Below are 26101 nucleotides of genomic sequence, written 5' to 3' on the forward strand. Positions count from 1 at the left end.
TTGTCAACCCGGGTGGCCTCCTTCTGGTTTGTCTCACTTATGCACAAAAACTTTAACAATGACTAATAACTGACCTAGAGTGTGAGGAGACATTAACACATTCAGTATGTGCTTGGGAAATTGTGCAAACGATGATGTGAGCAAACTTCTTTAATGGCTTTTCTATGCATTCATGAAAATAATAACACTCACCGTAAGCAGGATGGCAACATGAGCATGAACATTTATAAATAATCAAGGCATTGTTGTGAGAGGAAGCTAAATTAGGACAATAAACACGTGTCAATTTTTCCATTGCTATTATTGACTTCATACTCAATTATTACGACCAGTATATGACTGTCATTTTTTTTTTAATAACAGCAATAATAGGTGTAAAGACAAAGTACATTAATAAAGAGAAGCCATAATGTGATTTGATTGATTTTCAATTCTTACCACATATGTACATAATGTTTTATTTCTTTAAAATGCACATAGACCTGTCGATTTAGCTGTTCCAGATAAATTCACAAAAAGGGCTTTATGTCAATAAATGAGTTGGCCAAAAGAGCTACGCAACTATGTTACGAAGGAAAGAACGGCAAAGTAGCACGGCCGTGCGGTCTGTCTGTCGTGAACAGCAGCAGCCCAAGTGAGAGCACTCAGAGTCCCAGCAGGCTGCGGCTGTCAGGCTCTTCAGAGCCGACAGCATCCCTGATAAGACCGCTCTCAAGGTAAACTGTTCTCCGTTCCTCCCCTTTGAGAAAAAATCGTAAAAAAATGAATTAAATACCACAACCGTTTTGTATTATAGGTTTTGGTGTGATCACCTCAGCTGCTTTATGAGAAAAGATCAACAAGGTCAAAAAAAGGTTGCTTGTATAAATTATATATATATTATATATATATGGAGGTCAACACCTCTGCAAAAGCAATGACAGATGCAGAGGCAAGATAGGAATTTGCCATGGCATCCAACTGTCATCAGCATGAGGGAAGCCCTCTGCAGGCATGAGGGGGATTGAGACAAGCAGAAGAAAAAGCCTGCAGAGTTCGTACCAGTGTCTATTTCGCTGCAAAAGAATTTGCCTGGGAGCTCGGCCTGACAGATTAGCCCAGCACGCAGATGGGGCAGTGCATCTGTGAAACAAGAGCTACTTTTATGAGGTACGTAACACAAGCCTGGGGTAGTCACGGCAAGACCAGGTAAGCGATCCCTTGATGAAAGTGAGGGCAGTGCTCCACCTTTCATGTTTCCATAGGTTTTATTTGGAGTGCGCACAGACAGGGCTGTAGACAGAAATGACAGACAATTAAGATTGGACAAAGGAAAGGGAAATTCAGTATCGGGCTACATGACCCCTGCTTTCCAGCAGTATTTCAATGCATATGGCTTCCTTTTGTGATGAAATTCTTGGAGGAAATCTGTGTGAAAGACGGAGAGAGAAGGAAGCTCAAGCAATGGGTAAAACACACACTTCTATACACCTGCCAGCTTCCGCCTAAACCCACCTTCATGCATCAAAGAGGCAAAGCAATGGAGGGATGTGGGGATTAATGTGGAAATAAACCGTCTACATATCAAAGACCAGATAAGCTTATGAAGTTTAATTCATATGTTTTATTCCGTGGACATACGGTCATTTGTGATGATGGCTGGGCTGTCCCACTGGAATGATAGCGTGATGATAACGATCCAGCGTCAACACTTCATCTGAATCCATTTCCGAGGAGGAAGGAACAGGTTTAAGAAATATAAATTAAACTCCTTTCACCGAAAGGAATAAAAGGTAGCCATACACCCACGAATGTCCACTGACAGGGATTTCTTCATCACAAGAACTGAGACATCTAGTCTGAGCTATAAAGGAATGATGCTCAGACAGTCAGTTGGTAGCAGAAGACAGAATAGAATCTCTGGGTGGGTTCAGAGAGATGGTTAAATGTGGGAATGGATTTTATATTCCCAGCAAAATATCAAGGGCGAGCAGGTGAGCTTCCGGGATTTCCGTTCTGCAGACGCCTAATCTTGATCTCCCAGTGAATTCGAATGAGGAAATCAAGTAAGACGGCACTGTAATTGTGATGTCTACGAATATACAAGAACAAAATTTGCACAGAGAATAATCCCTTAAAATAATTGATTGTGGATAGAGGGATGCTGAGAGAAGCACTTTGAGAAACCTCAAAAAATGTTATTGTTACAATATTAATACAGACAAAGATAACATTATGGCCATTAATGACATATGCACACGTTTTATCACAAGAGCCTGGATATTTAATTTGCTTCACACAAGGCTAGTAAATGTATGTACAAATAAATTTGAATATAACTTGGGATTTGTTTTTCTTCACAGTACCTATATATATTGTTTTCCATTTATGGTCTTTATCAATCTCATTGTCTTAATTAAATTACACAGGATCTTTAATATTTCCTTCTGAGCCAGTTTATCAGCGTAAATTCTTACAACCCTGCAGCAATGCGGAGCTTCGATTCAAATAACAGCATTAGGCACCAAAAGGGAAATTGTATACAGTATTTCTTATCCTCTGAGTTTTCAAAACAAATAATACTTGAACACGAGGATTGTTAAAAACTGAATACAAAAATGAGGATGAGAGATTATATAAAAAATAAAATCACGAGAATTTACACCATATCGATATGAGCATCAACAGCATACAGATGGAGATAGCTCCTGTCCTATCGGGTGAAGTTATTAATGGACGCAACTGTTCTGCCAATCCGTTAATCGCAACCGTGCTGAACCGCATCGTATATCACTCATCCTCACACACGCAGCCAGCAAGCTAACCAATCAGTCAGGCCGCCGAGCACAGTGGCAACCAGCCAAACACCAAATGAACCAGCTCATCGGGCTGCAAGGAATCATCCAGTCAAAGAGTCATTCAGCCACTTGCCTGTCCACTGTCATCAAGGGTGACAAAGTCAACCGACTCGTCAGCAATTCTGTCTGCCAGGCCAAACTATTCACACTTAATCCTTGGAGGAAAAAAATATATACAGCATGCAATCTGTACACCATAAACACAATGTGACACTCGATTTATCACCACATTCTTGGCTTTGCAGCTGATATACTGAACCCCACAGTGGCCGAAATTTCACCTCCACCCATTGCCATTAACATCCCTCTCTTTTGCTTACCAAAATACTTTCTTACAATTGCTGAATCTGTTAGTGATAATAAGTAGTGTATGAGCTCTTGTCAAAGCAAAACTAAATCTCTCTAATGTACTACCAAGTCTTGATATATGGCATAGAACACTTGTATTAACATTGTTTCAATTTGGTAGCTAGATGAATTGTGCATCCAAAATGGGTGTGGGCGGTGTTATTTGCTTGTTCTCATCAAGTTCCTAATGGTTTTTAGAATGAAGCAACATAAAAACTCACTCACTTTTAATTCCATGGGGTGAGTGATGCTACATTTACCAAATGTAAGAAGGCATACACTTATGATGTTTCGGTTCTCGTGTTACAATACAAACACAAGTTGTTTAGGAAGACACCAGCAATAATGAGTTTTGAACGTCGAAGGACTCAGTCTTAGAGGAAACCAAGCCCCCAGTTTTGCATTGTTCAAGTTGAAACCCCAGTCAATAAATTTTAGATGGAAGTTACAGTTATGTGAGAACCTGGTGTCACATCCAAACCTAGTCACAAAACAGATTGTGAACACATGGTAGACATTCCGAGCTCTGGAATGTGTCTTGTGTGAGAAATAAAATGCTACTTAATCAATTATTTGATAGTGTTTCCAAAATGGGAATGGAATCTTTGCCAGTTTTGTAAATGTATTGTTGTATATTATTCTTCCATTTAATTGGGCCTTTTGACAATGACATTGCATTCTAACTTTAACTGGAATTTGGCCAGTCTCCTGTGGTGACATTTTCCAGCGGCATCTGGTCTATGAAAAAAAGACCTGAATTTCAAACACAGAGGTCAATGTGACAATGAATGCATTATTTAGGTTTAGAACGACAAATAACAATAATTTAGATCAGTTGAGTTAATGTGGTACAATTGCATTTAATATCGTGTGACTCCATCTGTTGCATACAATGAAATATGTCTGCATTAAAGCATCCCCAGATGTCAGCAATTTTCCCAAAAGCAAAACTTCTGTTCCAGATTTTGATCACAGATGAAAAAAACAAGAACAAATAAAAGCACAACATGTAAGAAATCACAATGGTGAATAGGGAATTACAGCAACAAATAACAAAACAAGACAACAAATAACATGTGGCAACAAATCACAAATTAGATTAGCACAAACACAGCAATTCTGCATCATTAAAACTTCTAAGGCTAAAGAGCCAACAGTCTTGGGCACAAAGGGTTGTAAAGCAGCTAAAATGTCATAAGTGGCAAGTCAAAGGAGTTTTGACTGATTGAAATACTGTCAAGTGAGTAAGTCCATATGAAACTTTTCCAAACATATCCAACCCATTTGCGTGCAGCCAGAACAGTCTGCTAAGGTCCGTCTAAGCACAATTGTGTTTTCGTCAAAACACACATGTTCCCCAGCGATTTGCAAGGGAAAGCACAAAAGGCCTTGTTGTGAATTGTAAAAAGATCTGTGAGAAATTGCCCAACCAGGAAATTTTTTTCCCAGTGTCTTACCTACAAATTCCCGTAGGACCAACGTGGTGCCACTTTTGGGACTCTTTTGTGGCACCTTGGGGAAAGTAGACAGGCATTTGGCGCCATCTTGCAGCATTTAAAGGTTTTTCAGATAGCACCGAGATGGTGAAGAGATTGCTTTTATCATGAAAAGGTGAAACCTCAATCAGCTAATATGTGGTGAACATTGGTAAACTTGGAGCAATTCTCTAGGGCAGTGGTCCACAATTGTTTTTGTACCACGGACCGGTTTTACATGAAGACATATTTTGATGGACTCTTGAAGTCGCTGCGCAGTAAGATCGAGATGCACACTAAGCTTGCCACCTCGTCGATGGCCCCTCTGAACTCAGGCACTGTCGCTGCCTTTCAAGTTTGCAGGACAGTTTCTTACGTAGCCCACGCTCACGGCTAAGGTCAATGGAACTGGCAAAGGAACAAATCAGTTCCTGAAGTGATTCCGTTCAATACGTTTATTAAAAACCTATTTTTGTTGATTGTGAATGCAACAACACTGTTGATTACCTTTCCCACAAAAACAAAATGCAAATGCTCATTAAAGAAATGCCCAGTGGCACACTTGAACGCACTTTATATTTGAAGTGCACCTGTGTACCACCTATATGCACCTATAAGTTATTTAACTTGCTATGGGGACAATACACAAGATGTTGCCAATGCCACCTCATGTTCAGTCCTGACTAAATGCTCTCCAATGCATCTGACCAGTATCATGGTAATAACAGGAAATACAATTGTCCCATTTTTGTCAATCAATCTTGACCGCATCACACTCAGCTTATCCACCCTACTTTTTGCATCCACACGAAAGAGGGGAATGGATTCCTGTGAAAAAGCTGGTCACATCCATCAGTCTGTCAGTAGCAGACAGTGACAGAGAGAGGATTAAGCAGTTTGCTGACCCCAGAGCTTCCAACAAGATCGCCATTGACATAGTCTAAATTCGCCACTTAGATTTGGTAACTGCTTCCTCTGAAGCATGAAAATATGACAGAGTAGACATTTCGTCTTGAATACAAATAATGGGATGATGAGAAACTGAAGCTAAAAAGAAAATGTTAAGATACTTGCCTCACCTGGGTCTGTAACGTCTGCTTAAGACACGTTACAGAAGACCCATTTGTGGCGTCAGTCTGCATCTTGGTGTCCAAAATATACCTTGTTGACCCAAGATTTGTTTCCCACAATGTCATTTGAGAGCAGCAGGGATTGAGTATCACCGTGCTGTTGATGTGACAAATATAGAGTCGAGCCTTGAGAACGTAGCATAAAGGTCAGCCAGTGTACAGCCGATAAGACTAGATATACTCTAGACCATCAAAGTGCTTTCTGCATGGTAATGTGTTACCAAAGTGGTAGGCTAGCTAATTCTAAGCTCTTCTTTTCGTCTCTGTGAAAACAAACACTTGAGATGTGATACTACTATATTAGACAATGTATGTTTATTCAACAGTTTTAAGGGTCAGGAGGTCAGTACTTGTTTGAATGACCTTTGCTTATCTCATCCCAAAAGAATATGACCTAGTCAGTTAATAAATATAAAGCAATATATTTTTTTAGCCTAAACGTCTTCATGGTCATTGGTTGGGTACTATAGTATTGGAATTAACACACCAAATATGTAAGGTACTCTATAAACCCACCAAAATGAAAAACAAACAAACAATTAAACTGCAATGCTTTGCGGTTTCATAAATGCATAAAATGACTGCGTTGATTGTGTGGAAAAGGTGAACATATGGCAACAAATTCCAGGAAGGAAATTAGTTAAGAATTATAATATTTGTCACCAGAAGCCATGCAAGACTGTCTGATACAAAAGTGTTAAGTAAAGTAATATTTTTTGGGGCAAAAAAGAAGGCTCTCTGTATCATTTCAGTGGGCTGGTGCAGTCGGGTTCTCCTCTCATTTATTTCTCATCCAGTTTGTTTGTAGACATGATGAGATGGTCACCTGGCCCAGGGGATTAGAATGGTCGCCTGTTTACATTCTGCCCACAGCTTTTGAAATGATTCAATTTCCCTAATCTTGTTTAGCTTTAGAGTATGTGGCTTTGAGGCAATATGGCATCCTTTTTAAATGGAAGCTCCTTTGAGGACATTTGCATATCTAAATTTTGTACTGAAATTCATAACTGCTTCTGCTTTGCAGCCCTCTGAAAACCCAAACTGGAAGCATTGCTGGCTCAACCTGGAGGCGTAATACGTGTTTGATGTGTAGAGATAGTCACCTGCTTTTTCCTCCTACTGCTGTTTCTGAGGAATGCAGAACTGTCTTGATGTTAATGGGATAGTCTGCTATACAATCCACATCATCATAGGAGAGAAAACTGCTGGATTCATGCCTCACAAAATAGATAACATAAATATTGTTCACGTTTCTATTTACATCCTGTAAAGATACATTTGGCAAGTTAGAGCCATGTGTCTTGCTTTCTTGTTGTCCTTTACATCCCTATAGTGGGCATTTCTTTGCTGGATGAGCATTAATATTCTAAAAGATTCCCAGTAAACAATACATTCTTGATTATTTTTAATCAAATTACCTCAATTAGATTGAAAGAATAAAAACAAACACGTATACATCCCCTTTGCCGGGTTGTACACAGCCTGGCTCACTGCAATTACCTGCAACAGTTAATATGCACTGATCTGTAAAATATATGATGAACTGCTGAAAGGTTTTCCATTCCAAGTGGTCCCCAATGGCTTGAGTGTTAAGTCCTTATGACACAATGATGCAGAAGACATTTGTTCCTCAGACTTAGCCAGCAGGGAAGCACAGACTACATGAAAGCAGATGTATTCATTGTTTTTGCAACTGCTTGATCTACAAAAAGCAGGTTCAGCTTTGGAATATCTTACGACAATTCTGATAAATGTAATTCAGGATATGGCAAAAATCACAGGTTTGTATTTTTGCCAATCTTATCTTTTGAAATAATTGACTCGTATTTTAAAAAAAGTATCATCTCAAACATCTTTGTGATAACAACCTTGTTAATATTCTAAAATGATGTGCAAAGAGTGTAAACACATTTTTATCTGTGGAACTTTAGCGCCACTATTCACATCACACGATATGATTATTGTTTCAAAAGCTTGAAAATATGTCAAGGAAAGAAAAGATTAATCTTTCCAATCCCCAAAGACCATCTTGATCCGAGCAAGAAGATACTCAGTGTGACTTGAGAGAAAAAAATATATATTAAAAAGGAACAAATCATTTCTCTTTTGCTGTAAGATATCTGTGATAAAGCAAAATGTCAGCAAAAATACTAAAGCTGTATGTCAGCAAAGCCGGTTGACAGACAGGGGGGAAGAGGTAGAAATGTTCTATCATGTCCGACAAGGTGTTCTTTTTGAGATTTAAAGATCACCACACAACTTTAAACATGTTTGTCACTTTTTACCCAGACTCAGGTAACTATCATGGTCTTCACAAGAACTTTATCAGCTCAGTCTCAAGGTAGGGGAGGAGGGTGGTTAGTCCATTCCATTTATCTTAGCCAGGTTCCCTTCAAAGGCAACAAATAAATTACAGTGTACATTTGATACAAATTGATTTCTTAACTCAAATAACAATGTTGTCCCCGCGGTCAGGGCCATATGTCACTCAGTCACCAGTCTGAGTGAAAGCCTCAATCTGTCTCTGTGATAGAAATAGGGCCGACACATCTCCACCAAGGAATGCTAATCACGCAGGCCTGGCCTGGTCCTTTGTGGGCAGGCCATGATAAGGAAAATCAGTTCCCCCTCCTGTCAGACAGTGGGGCCTGCGCCCCGATCACTGTCTAGAAGGAAACAAGACATGGGATGGGAATTTACTATCCCAGGCGTTATGTCATTTTGTTGTACCTAATAGTGGAAGACTAAAGGTGAGATGGTGAAAAAGGTGAGAACAATGATGAATGGCCGGAAAAGGATGAACTACTGGGAGCCAGGCAACAAATAAGTTCTAATTTTAGTGAAAAAGAGAAGCAATAACCAGAAAAATGAAAAACTCCTGGATGTACACTGCAGTTCTGTGGGTTCACTGGGCAATGAGACAGAGCTGGAGAAAACTCCAGTGACTATCTTGAGACGATCTTATCAGTCACTCTGAGAGAGAAATGAGATATTGGCAGGAGCTGTTGAGCGCTCTCTCAGATGAGCAGGTTAATAGGGTTGGAAGGCAGGCCACAGGCTAATTGGATTTACTGTGGCTTGATAAACAGTGGAAAGCCTTTTTTCCCCCCAGCCTAAAACACAGGTCGACTGCACACTCCTAAAACCGACTTCTGTTGCTACACCCTGCTACAACCTCAACAAGCTTCAAGAGAGGAAGGGAGTGCAGGATAAAGACTTAACCCATCGTCTCTCTCCCTTATTCCCAAAAGGCTAGATGAGGAGGGTCTAGTGTGTGCATGTGTATCCGTCTATAGGTGGTGCATGTGTGAAAGGGAGACACAGTTTGCCATCAACTGATTTTAATCGAATACCTTTTAACCTGTCTGACCTCTAAGAGTAATCACACAAGTCTAGATCATGCAGCTTCTCTCTCCGTCAGCGTTTGAGGGAAGGGAACGGGACCTCATTATGCTAAAATCAAATGTTGGTTTCCCAACAGCACCATTCTAGTCTTAGATTAAAACAGGTTTTGTGAAGTCACCGCCAGATGGAATTCCAACCTCTCCAAAATTATTTTCAAGGTGGCAAAAAAATGTTACGTTATTTAAATCGAGTTTAGATTTTCTTATGTTTGTAGAATACACATAGTTTCTTATTAGTTTGTAAATTACACACACACACAAACACACACATGGGAGTCCTCATGTCTCCCAGCGTGCATACTATGTTGAAGCCCAATTCACTACATAGACCACGGTGGCATGGGGGGTCTCTGACCTCATATTGCACAAGTTAGTTCAGCAGCTAGTGTTGGGTTGGATTGAGATTTATGTGACGGAATTATTTACATGAAGTATTCATTTGAAATGTGAGTGCGAGGAAGAAAGTGTGTCCACTAAAATCTATGCACAAGGCATGAAAAATATTGAGGAGCAAGCGACAAACATTAAATATTTTTCTTTTTTTTTCCAGCAATGTACCCAATGTGAAACACCCTGGGGTGTCACAATGTCCTCATTTACATAGAAAGCCCAAACTGGTGGATAACTCCTCTGCATGCTTGGGAAAAGCCAGATTGGCTTAGTTACTGTGAACCCCACACAAGACAAACCCAAGAAAAATGTTTAAAAATAAGGGTGGGGGTGGGGGGCTAGTGGGGGGCTTCACAGCCTCTGGATATCCATTGGCAAAAGAGAAACATCAAGGCCGTAGCCAGCTTTGAAAGCAGAAACTAAAACTGTGATTGATGTGGAAACGAATGCCGAACGTCAACTGTTGGACAGACTGCATTTGGTAAAAGTTCACAAATTTGCAGATAAGCTTCGATGTAAACTCAGAGCGAACCAGCCAAAAGCATGATAAATGCCTTCGAGGACCGACAGGCTTCAGTACGTTTGTAAAGTCCGTTTTGGAAGGGATGTCTGCACATAGTTTGCATGAGATGAACAAGGTCAATCATACAGAAACAGTATCTCAGAGGCATATCGGAAAAACAGCTTTTAGTTTGCCTCAAGGTCCCCTCAACTTAAATTCACTATTTACACTGTTAAAGAGAGATGGACAGAAAGAAAAATAATCAAAGCATGAAAAAGAGAATGGTAGGCTCCACCCCCCACCCCCCTCCCATCTCTATCTGAACTACAATGGGTGACGACAGGGTTGGAGGGGGCCTTTGGCATGGGTTATCTCACAGACTGCATTCATCAGCCCTTATAACTTCAGCTTGCCCATAAAGAAGTTATGAATCTGTGGATAATAATCTGCTGCATCCTTTTCCTGTAGAAGAAAGAACAACTGATGTCTGTTAAACAGCCCAAAGGCACTGACCTCTCCCATCTGATGGCTACAGAAGAGAAACACACACATACACACTTGGTGCTATGTCAGATTGTGTACACACACCAGAGGCAGAAATAAAATAAATAAATACCTTCATGTATTAGCCTTCCAACATCCTGGACATATTGTATTTGAAATGCTAACTTGTGCCAGCATCACTTTTATACTAAAAGAAAGCAGTGTGCCGGGAAGTGTGTGCGTGTGTGTGTGAGTGGGGGGGGGGGGGGGGGGGGGGGGGTGCAGAAAGGCATGTCGTATCGAAATTGTTAGCTCAATATCTTTATTTTTTTTTCTTCTGCAGATTGAAAACATTTGGGTTTAGCAGCACAGGATGACTGTGATATTTCCAGGTATTTACATCTGGATCTGATACACAACTTATAATAATTTATGAATGATAGTAACCTTTTGTAAGGGTGGAAGGTTTTTGAAAACCATCCAAACAATTTGGTTTGATTCATCCGCGTTCTGTCCGTCAGCTATTTCAGGATTTTTGTTGTGATATTTATTGGTGTCAGCGAACCTTGTTTCACCATCATTTATATGGTTTTCTGACTCAATACATTTTATTGGGCATTTTTTCTACAGAATAATAATTGGAAAAAAAAATCTCCTTTAAAGTGTTAACGTGTTATCCGGAGGAGTGCACACTTCCCGGCTGGTGACAACACATTCTCTGGCTTTTTTACACCATGGATTTCAATAACATTCACATGTCATAGGGAAATTCCATGCTCCATGATTTACACCCAGCTTCAGAATTCAATGAAACATGCCTCTTTGGTGTGTGTGTGCCCACTCATTCCCCAGTTATATGTGGTACGTGTGTCAGAAGTCTGCACATGAGAATGTGTGTAGATGAAAAATGTGCAAACCCTGGTGTGTAAAAAAAAAAAAGACCAATGCAATGATATAGCCTATAATGTTAAATTTAAATGCTCGTTCAAATTCAGTCTAACACTGCTCTATTTTTTTTTGCCTGCAATGGAAACTCAACATCTTCAATTCCTGTCCCATTTTAATTGTGCTGATTAGTGTTGAGTTTCCTGAGTTAAGTAAGTATATGTATAGTGGAGCCTCTGCTGACCTAGCATGATGGTGATCACATGAATGATAACATGACTTTCACTTAGTGCTTCACATCACTTAACACTGCATCATTTGATTGCCGTTGCGGCTGATGTGCCAATTTCTGGTGGACACTTGCGTAATTAAATATGTCTAAATGCAAGCATATGCCTGTGGTTGGAACTTTCCATCAAATGTGCAATATCACTGAATTGATTGACACTTTGTGAATTCATCCATAAGAAAGTTTGTGAGCTGTCCATTGCCCCCTGTACTCTCCTATACAGTGCAAGCTTGATAATACCCAAACATAGAGTTCCAAATATAATACTGATTGGTGTCCTGAACGACCTTAACTATTACAAATCTAATGTATGTGATAAATGTATGGGATGAAATGTCTTGGCAGTAGTGATTGCTCTGCATCAAGATGGTAATTGACAGTATTTTTGTTTGTTATCAGGATCAGGTGTTATAGCTCAAATGTTTAACAGACATACTGTTTATGTGGTGAAACATACTATTCTCATATTGTCTTTCCCTCTCATTTGCAGTAAGTAGCACATAGTAATTAGCGCTGCAGGTTTTTGGGCCTGAGAACTCTTCCGGGTGTCTGGCTCAGCATAAAATGAATAGAACACAAGAGCCTTATCTGGCACAGCCTGTGTTTTTGCAGCTGACCATGCCTTTTTTCCCCCCTTACGATCATCTTACAGACAGAGCTTAGATTCCATTCCTTACACATCAGAATGAAGACATTCATCTTAGGGATGACATCTGTGGTGAATTTCGCTATAACCCTATAGCCATTCAGAACAGGAGTGGGCGAGCGAATGGGCCTGTAATGTTGGTTCATAGTGGATTATGACTTATATAATGCTAAAACCCCATAAAGTTCAAATTTGGTAATTCAAGCTAATATGGTTTATGGTCCTCCAGAGGCAGACCTTAATCCATGGCATGGTATGTTCAAACACAAATGTGTAATACATTTTAGCAAGGCCATAGGTTCCATATAACATCATTAATTTGCAGTTACCATTCAGATTTGTAAAGGGAGGGAGTGTTAGTTTTCACTTCTTCTAAAAAGAAGGTTAAAGCCAAAGGTAACAACATTTTATTGTGTTGGAACACATGTCGTGCAATGAAAATCTTACGTTGGTTTTTCAGACATGGTTAGAGCATGGATTGATTTCCATCTCTCTTTTCACATAAGTCACACTATAAGCAGTTTTACATGCTGACATTTTATGAATGAGTGAACAACTGGAGCTAGACAGTGAGCATCTTACATTATAGCCAAAATATCTCTGTGACCAAACCATTTTTTTTCTAAAAAGTCATTGAATGTGTCCTTCAACAAACAAGATATGAGATAGGGTTAGGTAATCCACGGTGAGACTGTGCACAGTTATCTTGAAATCTAATACACACAGAATAATCTACATACAACCTTGATTATGCTTGTGTTAGCCTCACATGGATTCCCAAAGACCAAACTGTTTTTCACCATTATAAAAACAATAAAACAATGTGTTAAAAAATTAGCTATATTGTCTTTTATGTCATGTCAGTGTCCGAGAGTAAGATTAAGGATGTTGTGAACATGTTTGACTCGACAGTACATTGCCTGGAGACAGTCTCCAGGCAAAATCCATACTGTGAATCCAGGGCTGCCTTTAGATCCAAGACACTGAAATGATTAGTGTTGCTCAACTGAGAAAAGCACAAAGGGGCTGTTGGCCAGCCCTGAAAGTTTCAAAGTGAAACCGGTACACCTTGTGTCTGTGTTAATTGATCACAGGCACATTATCTTGCCTGTTCAAGGCTTAATTTGCCCTCTGAATCAACACTGTTTGTCTACTACTGCATTAATTTGTTGAAAGAGGAAAAAAAGATTCTCTACTCTTATTATCGCAGTGCGTATGGAATTGCATGTACCCTTTCAATATTAGAGATGACTAAATTGACTATTTGCAGTTCTTTAGAACCTACAAAAAGTCTTGAAAAACTGCTATGCATAATCATTTGTAACGGTGCATTGTGACAGTGTGACGAATATTTAGATTTTTCAATGTTTGTTCATCAAAAAAAAACTATTACCTTACATAGATACATATGTACAATACGCTAATTAACATTTACATTCAGCATGGCCTTGTTTAACTGTCGCATAAATCTAATAAAGATTTTTCAGCACAACTGCCCAATAATATGTAGTTTCACATTTGTTGGTATGTGTGTGATTTTTCTGTTGTATGGTCATCCTGTGACAATGTGTCATGTCTTTACAAAGAAGGGATTCATAGCCTGACTGACACGGTTGGCTTGCTGCAGTCGACAACTTACGATGCATTTGCTTTGAGATAAGCGCATTATCAACACCCTAGCGTCTGTGCAATAAGGGTGATTAGAAGACATACTGAAAATGCTTCCATTTTGATTTCAGAAATCGTACCAGGACCCATTTGTAGCTTTACAAACCTATCATAGAAGACGATCAGCAACGGGAAATGTGTATTTCATTTCACTTGCTGTCCCCATTCTTAATGTGTAGCCATCCAGAGAGAATGGAATGATTGATTTTTGTCACCCTGAATGTGGATAGATGAACAAAGTAAAAAGAAGGTGGATACAGAGTAGGCGGAGAAGGAATGGTTAAGATCTTCTCACACCTCCAGGTCGACAAAAGTGCATGCCTACAATATGTAAGTAAATATAAATAAATAAATAAATAATGTGTGAGTTCATTTATAATTTGCTTCTAAAGTTTCCTCAATAAAAATTGATGTGAGGAATTAAAAGTGTCGTTCTGGGAGTTGGTGCTAGCGTTGGAACAATAACTCCTGCTTCCTGTAGCTGCGACTCTCAATCTCAGCACAACAGACCTGTCCTAATTTAATGTGACTTTGAACGAGTTTGTATCACAGAAGGTAAAATAACGAATTTATTGCATGGGAAAAGAGAACAAAGAATGTGGGGTGAAAGGTGAGCAGACACAGTGAAGACTATGCTAAAATATCCTGCCAAACTATTTCAAACATATGATAATCAATATTTAACACAGCTTGTCAGAAATGTTGAATATATACTTTTTAAAAATTGACAGAACAATGAGGTTTTCAATGCAACGCAGGCTTTTCTAAAGGCTGACTGATGTTACGCTGCAAGCGTGACTCCATTAATAGCGCGAGATACATCCTGGGATTGTTCTTTTTCATGATTAGATGCAGCGTGGAAGAGGTTAAGAAGGAAAATAAACTGTGTGACAGTAAAGAGCTGCTTCACAGAAAAGCTGATGCATAATTATCTGTCCCACACAATTTACTGTTTCCAACTTATCACTGAATCTGAGGCAGTACTTTATTTTGTCACATTGTTTGGGGTTTTGGGGGAGTCTTTGCAATGCAAAGCAATCAAGAGAATACATTTCCTTTCTAATTATCTCTGAAAGTAACCGAGTGTAAAAGTATATGATGGCCTGATTGGAGATCGTCCAAAGTCTATTTATTTCAGCGGTATATGATTTGTCTTTCCATTCGTGCAATTGGGCTTCTTTAGAAAAACCACTAAGCTCATTACTCTTCCAAACTAACTTCATTTCACCAGGCGGTTTTCCAGATTTCTATGTTTTTAGCTGACATTAGTTTTATCCACGTCCATGATTCCACTGTGTCATAAATACCTAGAGTAAATTGAGAGCTATGTGCCAGTAGTATGAGCTCCCAAGTTAGGCGTGGAAGTAATTGATGCACCCCTGCGAGTTCACTAAAGGATACAGAGATGTGATCTAACAAAATGTAGCATATGCACTACATCAATTTCCCTCTCCGCAATGAGTTATGACTGACTTGCCAAAAACTGCTCTGAATGACTAAGTGAAACATGCAGTAAAAAAATGCATCTCAATTAACTCATTTTTTTTATTTTAAGCAGTGCTGTGTGCCTGTGCTGGCAACGGTTCTGGGTGTCCCCTGCCTACTCCCCGATGGATTGCTGGATAGGCTCCAGCACACCCGTAACCACCGTGGGGATTAAGCAGATTGAAAATGGATGGATTGGAAGATGCATTCAAATTACTGAAATGGGGGCGTATGTCACCATTTACTGATTCCGGACTAAATGTTGGGCTAAATTTGAAACTATATATTATGATTGTAGTCTACAGTGTACTGTAGAAGTGCACTACGTCATACTGAGAGATATTCCTTTTATTTCATGACATCAATATTTCTGTGCAGGTGTCTCTTACTTGCGGTGGCTGCTGGATGAATAATACATATGAAACTAATCTGTATAAACCAGTAGACAGGAAATATAGAATTCTTAGTTAACATTTATCTGACCTCTTATCTGAGTGAAAATATGAATCCGAATGGTAAACACTATGTTTTTACCTCGGTATCTCTTCTAACGCGATGGAGGCTAGCAGGCGCTAATCTTGTCAAGTCAACCTTTTAAAAGGGGAAAGCAGTCAATGTGGCTGAAAAGTCCGGATGGACAGCTGTGTACAGGATTGGGTGTGAGCAAGGAGCTGCCCCTGTCCATATCCAATGTAAGGTTATAGGAATATCATAATCCCTCCTCTGAGCTCCTTTGCTCGGAAGATGATGACTAAATTTCCAGTGTCTTATCACACAGTACCAGACTGGAACTAGTACAAGGGGTTCTGAGGGAGGAACCCAGCATGAAAAGTGCTGGCGATGAGATGATCTGATTAGTGGTGGCTATTGGATTTGTTTGCGGTGGTTGCAATCGGAGCGAAGCAGGCGCTGTTCAAAATGCCCATGGAGATGCAAAGCCTCCACCGATCCTTTTACCCCGCCTCAAAAAAGAATTTTCTCCTTGGAGGAGTGTAACATGGGGCACACGTCTGCAGGGGTAGGTAGGGGGGAGACAAATTTAACACTTCAGGGCCTTGGAGCGAAAGGGGGTTTGTTTATTTTATCAGGTGGGTGGATGCTGGACTGCTTCACGCAGTGAGACAAGTGGGATTGACTGGCGGTATTCAGCGTGACGTGGAATGGTTGAGTGTCAAACGCTGCCTGCGAGGCAACGATCAGCGGCATCAGGCTCTTAAGAAACCCTACCTGAGGCACAGCTAGACATAGTGGATTCAGGAGCTTCTCCAATAAAATACATGTGAGGGGCTGGATGGGGAGGAGACGCCAAGCGGCTGTGAAGATGCCTCAAAGGAAGCAAGACAAATAGGGAGGGTGAAAGAGTGGGGCCTTCAGGGAAGCAGTACTTGGCTGATGTAAGGATGAGCTACCAAAACCCAGATAACAGAGCCCAAGGAAATTTGCCATTGTTCAATTAGACTGAAAAATACATCCAAGTAAAGACATATTCCATACAGAAAAAGTGTCTTTATGGTGTCTATGACAGTATCAATCACTGTAATGACTGTGAAATAGATTCTTAATGATGATGAAGTAAATACCTTTGAAGCCATTGAGGAATGGATGCTATTTCAAAGTAATTTATTGCAAGACTCTTTGGGGAGAATGCCTTTGGAGAACGGAGAAATATGAGGAAAAAGGTACAAATACATTATACATTACCTTCACATGGGTGCTCAAGTTAACCTCTCACAGTACGTAGTGCACTCACAAAATTATATTCGTTCAACTATAGATGTTAAAAAAATAAAAAAGTAGAATCCAAAAGTCTTTCTGCCTTAACAGTTGCATTCTTCTAGGCTATTTTCCCACATGTTTAATTTTGTTAAGTGACACAAACAGATGTCAATACTGCTCTGCACCACTTACCTTGAATACCTCATTTGAACAGCAGACAAAGATGTGGCTTGCTTATATGACATAATACTGCAGTGCACTTTGTACCCCTAAGCACAGTCATTTCAATAGAGAGAAAGCCACTGAGTCAGCTTGCCGAGACAATGTCGATAAGGTAATGGCATGAATCAATACCAAAGATTTGGGCCAGATCTTAATTAAAGAAACAACTGCTGATACAAATGATGTTTTCAATGTATTGATATTGCATGGGGCAAAGGGGAGTATGGTTGGAGCACAGCAGTTGATCAATGAACTTAACATTAGCATTTCTTTTCATCATGTACCAAGATCACTTAATTCTCTCTCTCTTTCTCTCTACCCCCCTCTCTCTCTCTCTCTCACCCTGCCAAACACAATTGCTAAACAATCTAAGGCAACCGGCATCCCCTCCCCCATGCACCTTACAAGGTGAACTTGAAGGACTGTGTAGTTGTGCTTTTATATGTGTACCAAGTTCCTGTGGTCATTGTGTGTTAAACGCGAGGAAAATCAAAGGAACTGTTAAGAAGAACAACAGGACTCCAGTGTATGAAAATCAATTGTCTTCCGCACAGAATAAATCTCCCTTTCAATTACACAAAGCTAATCTCTGTGCAAAGCTATGTCTCTCTCCTCAGTGGATAGGTTAATGAAGGCAAGACATTGAAACAGGGATTTGTGGATTACTCATACAGAATTTCATCTTTTCTTTGTGGAATGCTGTATGTGTTGTTTCGAAGAACAGGTTAAAATAAAGTGCTTGTCATGACTTGGCAAGGGGTGAAATAAAACAATACCCTTATGTTGTAAGTTCCATATGCAGAAACTAACAAAAGGCACAGAGATATCTGTTCACTCTTGTCCAAAAAATAGGATGCTATAGTCTCTTGTGAATAGTACAACAATACTTATTAAAAGAGAAGTTGAATTGATGGATCCCATTAAAGCCAAAACATAGTCTCTGGAGACCTGGTAGCACAAACAGTCTAAAGTCAATAGGATGATTCCCCTGGTATCCCTGACCAGTACCCAGTTTAAAGAGACATCAATCTAGGATGTCAGTTCCCAGCTAATGAAGCTACAGCCAATCAATATTCAGGATGCTACCACTGACTTAAATGAAGTACTAATGCTTATAAGGCTCTTACTATATGAGCTTCGCACTGAGAAATGTTGCCTGGAATAGATAGATGAACAAGAATGCAGTACCATGATGTGGAAAAGCTCTTGCTTCATTCTTGATGAATTAGTATTGTCTTGTGTTTACAACAGGGGATTCCATTATATTTTCGATCATTTTGCGATACTAATACGACTAATAATACTGCTAATATTACTACTACTACTCTTAATAATAATAATAATAATAATAATAATGATGATAATAAAAACTAAATAATAAAAATTAAATAATAATAATAATACAAATGTGACTTATACTCCAGTGCGACTTATATGGATATGTTTATAATGCATTTTATGGATGGTGCGGCTTGTACGCCGGAGCGACTTAGAGTCCGGAAAATACGGTAATGTTATCAAGAAAACAAATACAATATTTGGAAATAACATTTTCAACCACACTCGCAACAGCTCAAAACTACAGTCTTTGGGGTTTATTTTTTTTTTATTAAAACCTAGTAAAACAGGCCTTGCAGGGCATTTCTTAATATTGAGATGTAATTTATACCAAGAAATTATTCTGCGGAGAATGTATAACAAGAAAACAAGATTATTTCATGCAAACTGGCAGAACCAATATGAGTATGAACATGAAGCTTGTCTTGTGCATGAATGCAAACCCATCGTTGGCAGTGCAGTGGATGGCGTTACCAGTTAATAAAGGATGTAGAGGAGGGGGGGTGGTACAGAATTGACTGACACGCTAATACTGAAATAATTTCCACTTTCTCGCCACCTCCCTCTCATCGGTAGGGAATTAGTATTATCATATCAAAGGCTTCCTTTAAAATGGGCATAAAAATCATTTAAACAGACAGTGGCAGTGATTATTCAAACTAGGTTATTTGCCAGCGTATGCATGTAATATGGCATCGTCTTCTAGACAACTTCATTTGCTGCTAAATTGCTGTCTGTCACCAGAATAAGTAAATTTGGTGCTGTTTTATCAGCAGCATTGTGTCAAGTTAGGGGGATACATCAAACAGTCAATCTGATCAACAGGAAATGAACACACAGTGAATAATGCAGTGGCTGAAAGGAGAGCGGATTGGTGGTGATGCGCTACCTTGATGTGCCTAATGTAAAAGTCCACACGTTATTTTTTTCCCTCACAGAAATAAGAGGAAAGAAGCTTTAATCTAAAATGCTGTCTTATCATCATGACTTTATGACTGTATTTATTACCTTCGGCTGTGGATGTGTTGAGGATGCCTAATGGTTAAAAACCCGAATGAGTGAAAGGAAGGAACATGTGGAATACCATCAGCAGCATGGTGACATCACGCTCTTTGTTTGTTTCCATGAAAGATTTGTCTTGTGTCTCATCTAAAAATAATAATAATTTAATAACCAACAGTTTTCTTCCTGTACACAGAAGGGAAACAAGTAATAATAATAATTAAAATATTGGATACCACGCCTCGTGAGGAAAAGCGGTCCGTATGACAAAAATCTTTGGTGTGGCTACTGGTCTTTGTCTCAAGATATACCTTCTGAAACGTGTCCTGTATTTAATTTTTAGCTCAGAGGAATTCTTTGACCCCAAAATTCCAAAACAATTTGATTATTCCACGGAAGAGTGGTGATGCTACTGCGTGTATAAGACAAGGACAACAGACAGAAAGAGGGTAAGAGAGGTACAGAAGAAAAAAAAGATATATTAGAGTTTTAAGGTCTTTTGTGCAGCTGATATTGTCTCTTAGTTGGATGTTTGCCTTCAGGATAAAAAGAACTCCTCTGGAGTAACAATATACAGCAAAATAAAGTATTGAGCTTGAAAGAAAAGGGGACAACAGCAATAAGCCAACAATAGCGCACAATAGCAGGTATTTAACTGCCCCAGGAAAAGAGGGATGGGCTTACAGTCACGTCTCTCTGAATGATGCCCCACAAACTAAGGTCACAAAAAGCGTTTCTTGGCTTTTCAGAACCTGCCGAGATTCATTATATTTTGAGGGGATCAGGCCAGAGATTCATGAAGAGCGGTTTAACCCGCCAATTAGTCAAAGTCCCTTTGAGGCATCTTCTATCTTGTGTTGATACATGAGGCTATAGTGACAAACCCACCCTGGGGTAAAGTGATTCAATTCCAAATAGAGTTCAAAGCACTCCAGTTAAACTTGGAACACAATACTGGCCCTGCAGTGCCAAGGGTATCGGTACACCCCAAACACATAGCCATGGCCAGACTCTTTGAGAAGGCCTGAAAACCAGAGAAGGCTGGGGATGAGGGCATCACGTCATTACAGTTCTCAATGTTTAACTGACACCAACGCTTGCAGAACACGTCAGACATGAGAGGTAAATCCCAAGCCAAAGTAACTTGTTATCACCAGTCAGCCAGAAATGTGCTTTCTAAGACAGTAATACAAACTGGGCATCAGGTCACTTACTTGATGCACACAGGGGGAGAATAAAGTTCCGATGTTCCATATCCCCAGTATAAAAACATCTTGTTGCCGTCTCGCTCTGCGGCCCCATAAAATTTACCCATTTTAGCAAAACAGTAATTCAATATGGCAGGATGTCATTATACTACTCCTCTCACATACAATCAAATAAAACATATATGCTCCTTCAAGCTCTGGAATCGATTGCGTACTTGGATGTTGAAAGCAGATTTATATTTAACAGTGTGACAGAAAAAGGAGCACGATACCACGGTTCGCCTACTCTCTTTGTGTACAGTAACTTAATTTAAAATCATTATCAAGTAAGACCTACATTAGTGGCGAGTCGCGAGTTGCTGCATGCACTGCTGTAATCTCTAATCACAGTGATGAGAGCTTTCAGGAAAATTTGTGAAACAGTGAATAAAAATGTTGGACTTCACGCTGCTGACTAGGATGGCTCCCAAGTTGACCTCCTATAACTTAAACTATGATTACTGTAATTTGAAGATCCCAACCAGATATCTGCCTACATTTAAATTGACCTAAAGGACTGGAGAAGCAAAGCAGATAAGCCATGTGGGTGTTTTTAGAACAAAATTACCATCAAACTCTGAGACTCCCATTTGCAGCAACGATTAAAATGCCTGTATTGATGTTGCTATGGTGTGTTTTATCTTCTAAATCAATATATGAAACACTAACTTTGGGAAGAATTGGCTGAAGTCTATTCTCTTTTTATTCTTCACAACAATTTTCTAATGGAATTGTCAGGGAACAGGCACTTTTTTGTTATCTGTATCTCGATTGCTTTCTCCTCATCAGCTAGCAACTCTTCTGTTCCAAGATGATAGGTGAGTGAATAAGAAACATTGCCTGCAGCAAATAAAGTATATGGTGGAAAGAGAAAATATAAACCAGACCATATATATATTTAGTATATAAATGTAAGGTGAAGGTGAAGAATGTGAAGAAGATAAATAAGACAGATACTTTGCTTCATTGTCAGTGGCACTCCAGGGTTATTTCAAGCACTTATTTATGCACTGTAAGCAGAACAATACCAGTGAGCAGAAATGATTAAATACAGACTCTTCAAGCAATAGACAGCTCATTGTGGTGGGCCATGGCTTGCCACTGGGCCAGCTTGATAAAAGCACTATGAGCTGATAGCTGATACAATTTGCCAGCCGTTTTGAATGGGCAAAGCTGGGAGGAAGGGGCCGAGGCTCCCTTAGTCTGTCGCAGACAGCCTGTATAAGCCATAATAAAATCATTAGAATGTAAATGCTTTATTGCAAAATAAGAGCCTCAAGCTAGGGTGACATTATCTGCCGCCACCAGAATGAAAGCACCGATTAGCATTCCCCGATTCAATGATAGCGGCAACTTATCTTTATTAAAATTTTTCAAATTGAGTCTTCATTTTTTTCATGATTGAGTTTTAAGCAAATGTAATATCCAGTTCAGTTTGTGGATGAAATGGGTGGAGGGGGCGAGCAAGATGCCACAGAAATAATTAGTGCACACATTTCTTCCCTACACGTGTTTCATAACCAACAAATTGGATTTTGTATTTGCCGTGTCACTATCTAATATATTTGCATTAGAATGTGTGGCTGAGTTTACAGAATAATTACTGAAAGTGTACACCTCTTTAAACATGTGTCTCATAAGAATTAAATTTGATTTGTTTGAATGTGAATATCAGGGTGCTGGCAAATAATTGTTGCGGCATGGAGGTTAGGACTGTCACTGGTTCATATTCATGACACACGCACACACTTTTTTTCAGCAAAGTCTTTAAGCAGATCATTGCTTAGTAGACAGACAGTCAATTTTTATGCAAATAAACCGAGTGCTGAGTATAGAGAATAATATGCAAAAGATCAAATGTCACACTTGGAGCTACAAGAGTCTGTGTGATGTAATAATAGCTGACTTAAATTTTGTTCAGTAGTTTATGTTTCCTGATTTGCTATTCAATGTGCTAAATGTCATTGTACAAATCACTTATCGCAAAATAGGAACAGTCATGAAACACAGAAAATTGCTTTAAACACCGCTGTCGAGGTAATACTACTACGTAAAGTACTTTGATGACAAACAAGCACTCTAAAATACCGATTAACTGTGTACTTGGTGTCATTTTGGTTTATACTCACTCACAGGACATAATTATTGATGTTTTAAGGCAAATTGACTCATATGCTCATGGAAGCTATAGTAGAAGGTTATTTTTAGAGTAGCGCAAATCTCTGTTTTTCTCAGAACTAGGATGTAGTACCCAAATAGATCCCTCAGCAAACCCCCCCGAGACAATTCCTTTAAAACTGAAAGACATGTTGCTTTTAATTGCAATCAATGCCAAAGTTTTCGCAGAATTTGTATCAGAGATGTGTGCTTGGTTGTGATTTAAGAGCTTCTAAGAAGTCCTGCACAATGCAGTTGTTATGGTGCACCCGGAGGAGTTTATGTGCAATGGAGTTTATGTGCCCCCTTAAATTGCAATCAGGACTCATATATCTTGTGGAGAAAATTCAAAATCCCAGACATCTTCCCTATTCGCCGAAGACAAAAGAGGGGGCACAAATTGGTCCAAAACACATGTGTAAAAAGAAGGGCTTACATTAAGCTCAAGGGGACTCAAGGGACCCAGTCCAATCGTTGTACGTGAAGAATGATTGTGGAGCTGGGGAGCACAAACCAGTAAATAAATCACTGACACAATGCAGATATTCTATGTTGGAGTGAAAAGATAAATGTTCGAGAGCGGAAGATATCACTATACTCTCTCAGTATAATTCTGGGTCAGTAATTGTAATTTGCAATAATTATCTTTGCGGAGATAATACTAGATTATGATCTCTGACACCCCCCTCCTTCCTCCAAAAAGAGATGGACCATAATTCATCGCTGGATAGGTGCTGGATGGCACTTCACCTCAATACTCGGCTCTCACTTACCCCTTTGACTGCATTGTGTTACTGAAATATGATGGCTCCATTTTTATCCTGTCACAATGACAACTGATGGGCTTATTTTCCTGTGGCCCCCAGGGATGATGAAATAGTAAGCAAACATTCTTTCTCAGGAGAAGAAAGGTGCTCCATCATAGTGGCTGGGGCCGCCACTGCCGCTTGTGTTGTGTGGCAATAAGACAAGGTTAGAGGATACAATACACTTGGCCTCCTCCTCAGAGGGTCGACATTGTCACTTCTTCGGCCTTCTTAACTGATGCCTTGTACAGCTCTCAACACTGTCTTGTCTTTCAAAAACGTTCTGACAAGTTTCAGTCTTCAAAAGCTACTGTGTGGATTGGGTTTGATTGACAGTGGTAGATCCAAAAAAAGCACTTTCATGATTTAGCTACAATTGGGCAATACTTGGATTTTCATACTTTCATTGTGTTTTAAATGTTTCCATAAACACTGTTTATACATACAATATCTCTGGAGTCTATACATAGCGTCACAGTTACAATCATATCACATATATTTGAGAATGCGGTGCCTTTAACAATTATTCTTCTCCATGCAGTCATTTATGAAATGTTTTTGTTTTGCTTATATATATATATATATAGTGCCATGTGTTAAAATCAATGAAAATTCACATAGCCTGAGACTTTTAGTGAACTGATGTGCATATTTCATACAATGTTATGATCTTCTTATTCAGAGTTTTATCCACATTGACGGACATTCTGGTTTTTGGCAGTGTCAATGCAGTCAATGCATTGTTGCAATACAGTAAAGTAATAAAGACTCACCTTGCAAACAGCACGAAGATAAACTTCTGATCACAACAATCCGGCATTACAGCTGCACTGTGGGTCCTTCCTGTAATTGAAAGTCAAAGGCTTTATTATGAATAACAAACAGCGCCTCTGTTGGCAGAATGTTGCTGCCTGTTGGAACACCCACCTTGTCAAGGCTCAGCCAGCAGTGGCATTTGTCTCCTTGCTGTAAAAAGAAATGACAGTGTAATGTGATTTACAGGCGATCGCTTCAGCTCAATTAAATTAAGACTCCAATAATCCATGATGAATGCACACCTACGCCAGTCATTAGGATTACAAACAAAATATGGGTCTTATCGTATCATGGCACCATGGAGTGAACACACCCTTTAATAGATGCGCTGATTCGTTTAAGTCATTTATGTCACAGTCTGTAATGCGTTCAGTGTCTGCTGGCTGCTAATGACCAGTGAGCCTCTCAAGACAATCATTTCTCAAATCAGGGGCACCACTGACAGTGTCTACCGCCAATACCGTACAATGTTTGACTATGTTAAGGTATCACATACAGTAACACTAATAACTATGACAATTAAAGTGATTATAGTTGACTAGTGGGGTGAAATAAGGACAAGCCGAATTTACGAATGGCAGATGGCAAATGTGCTGCCGCTACTTTTTGATTAACAGTGTCATATTTGTTGGAGGGTTATGAACCACAAAACAAGGGTTAAAGGGAAATTGACCCAGCAGTTGACGGGTGACTGATACATTGAGCTGAAGGTCTTTAATCTTGCCGCTGAGGTTACATGAAGCTTATATAACAAATTACAATGCCTACAGGGTAATATATCACCTGATGGATCTCCTTCAGCTTTTTCCTGTCTTCTCACTTTCACATTTAGTCTCTGAGAGACCCAGTAGATTCACTCGAATATAAGTTACAGGTACAGTGCACTCTGAATATGATCAAGATGGATGGTCTGTCAAGACGGTTTTAATTTTTGAGCACTACCCAGGGTTTCACTTTAATTGTATTAATCAAATGCAATCCAATCTTAGATTGGCTGTGAAAATAATCTAAATAATCTAATCTTTTAGATATTCAATAAAGTTATCCTACATTTCTTCATTAATCTCAACCACACAATCGCACACACATACTTTTTTCTTGACCTTGTCAGACTTAAACAATGTCCACGCTACACCTGGCAAATGATAAAATACAAATATTTTTCTGATAAACTCGCAAGTAGAACAACAATGTCCAGGTGCAGATTATTATTGAAGTATAAGATACGTTTGCAACTCAGAAAGAGGCCGGTCCT

At 39.4% G+C, this 26101-nt stretch overlaps 1 protein-coding gene across 6 annotated transcripts in view; it reads right to left on the bottom strand.

Annotated features, from left to right (window-relative positions):
• irx2a (iroquois homeobox 2a) overlaps positions 1 to 26101 on the bottom strand; it is a 186694-nt gene that overhangs the window by 112517 nt on the left and 48076 nt on the right. For 3 of the 6 annotated variants that reach the window (XM_061289843.1, XM_061289841.1, XM_061289842.1), the window contains exons 2-4: positions 24958 to 24996; positions 24804 to 24873; positions 23661 to 23723 (exon numbers count right to left, since the gene is read on the bottom strand). The gene's annotated coding sequence lies outside the window, so the exon portion shown is untranslated. The remainder of the gene's footprint in view (positions 1 to 23660; positions 23724 to 24803; positions 24874 to 24957; positions 24997 to 26101) is intronic. The other 3 variants (XM_061289846.1, XM_061289845.1, XM_061289844.1) reach the window with 1 other exon arrangement.

Source organism: Syngnathus typhle, linkage group LG10 (assembly GCF_033458585.1).
Source record: "Syngnathus typhle isolate RoL2023-S1 ecotype Sweden linkage group LG10, RoL_Styp_1.0, whole genome shotgun sequence".
Taxonomy (NCBI): Eukaryota; Metazoa; Chordata; class Actinopteri; order Syngnathiformes; family Syngnathidae; genus Syngnathus; species Syngnathus typhle.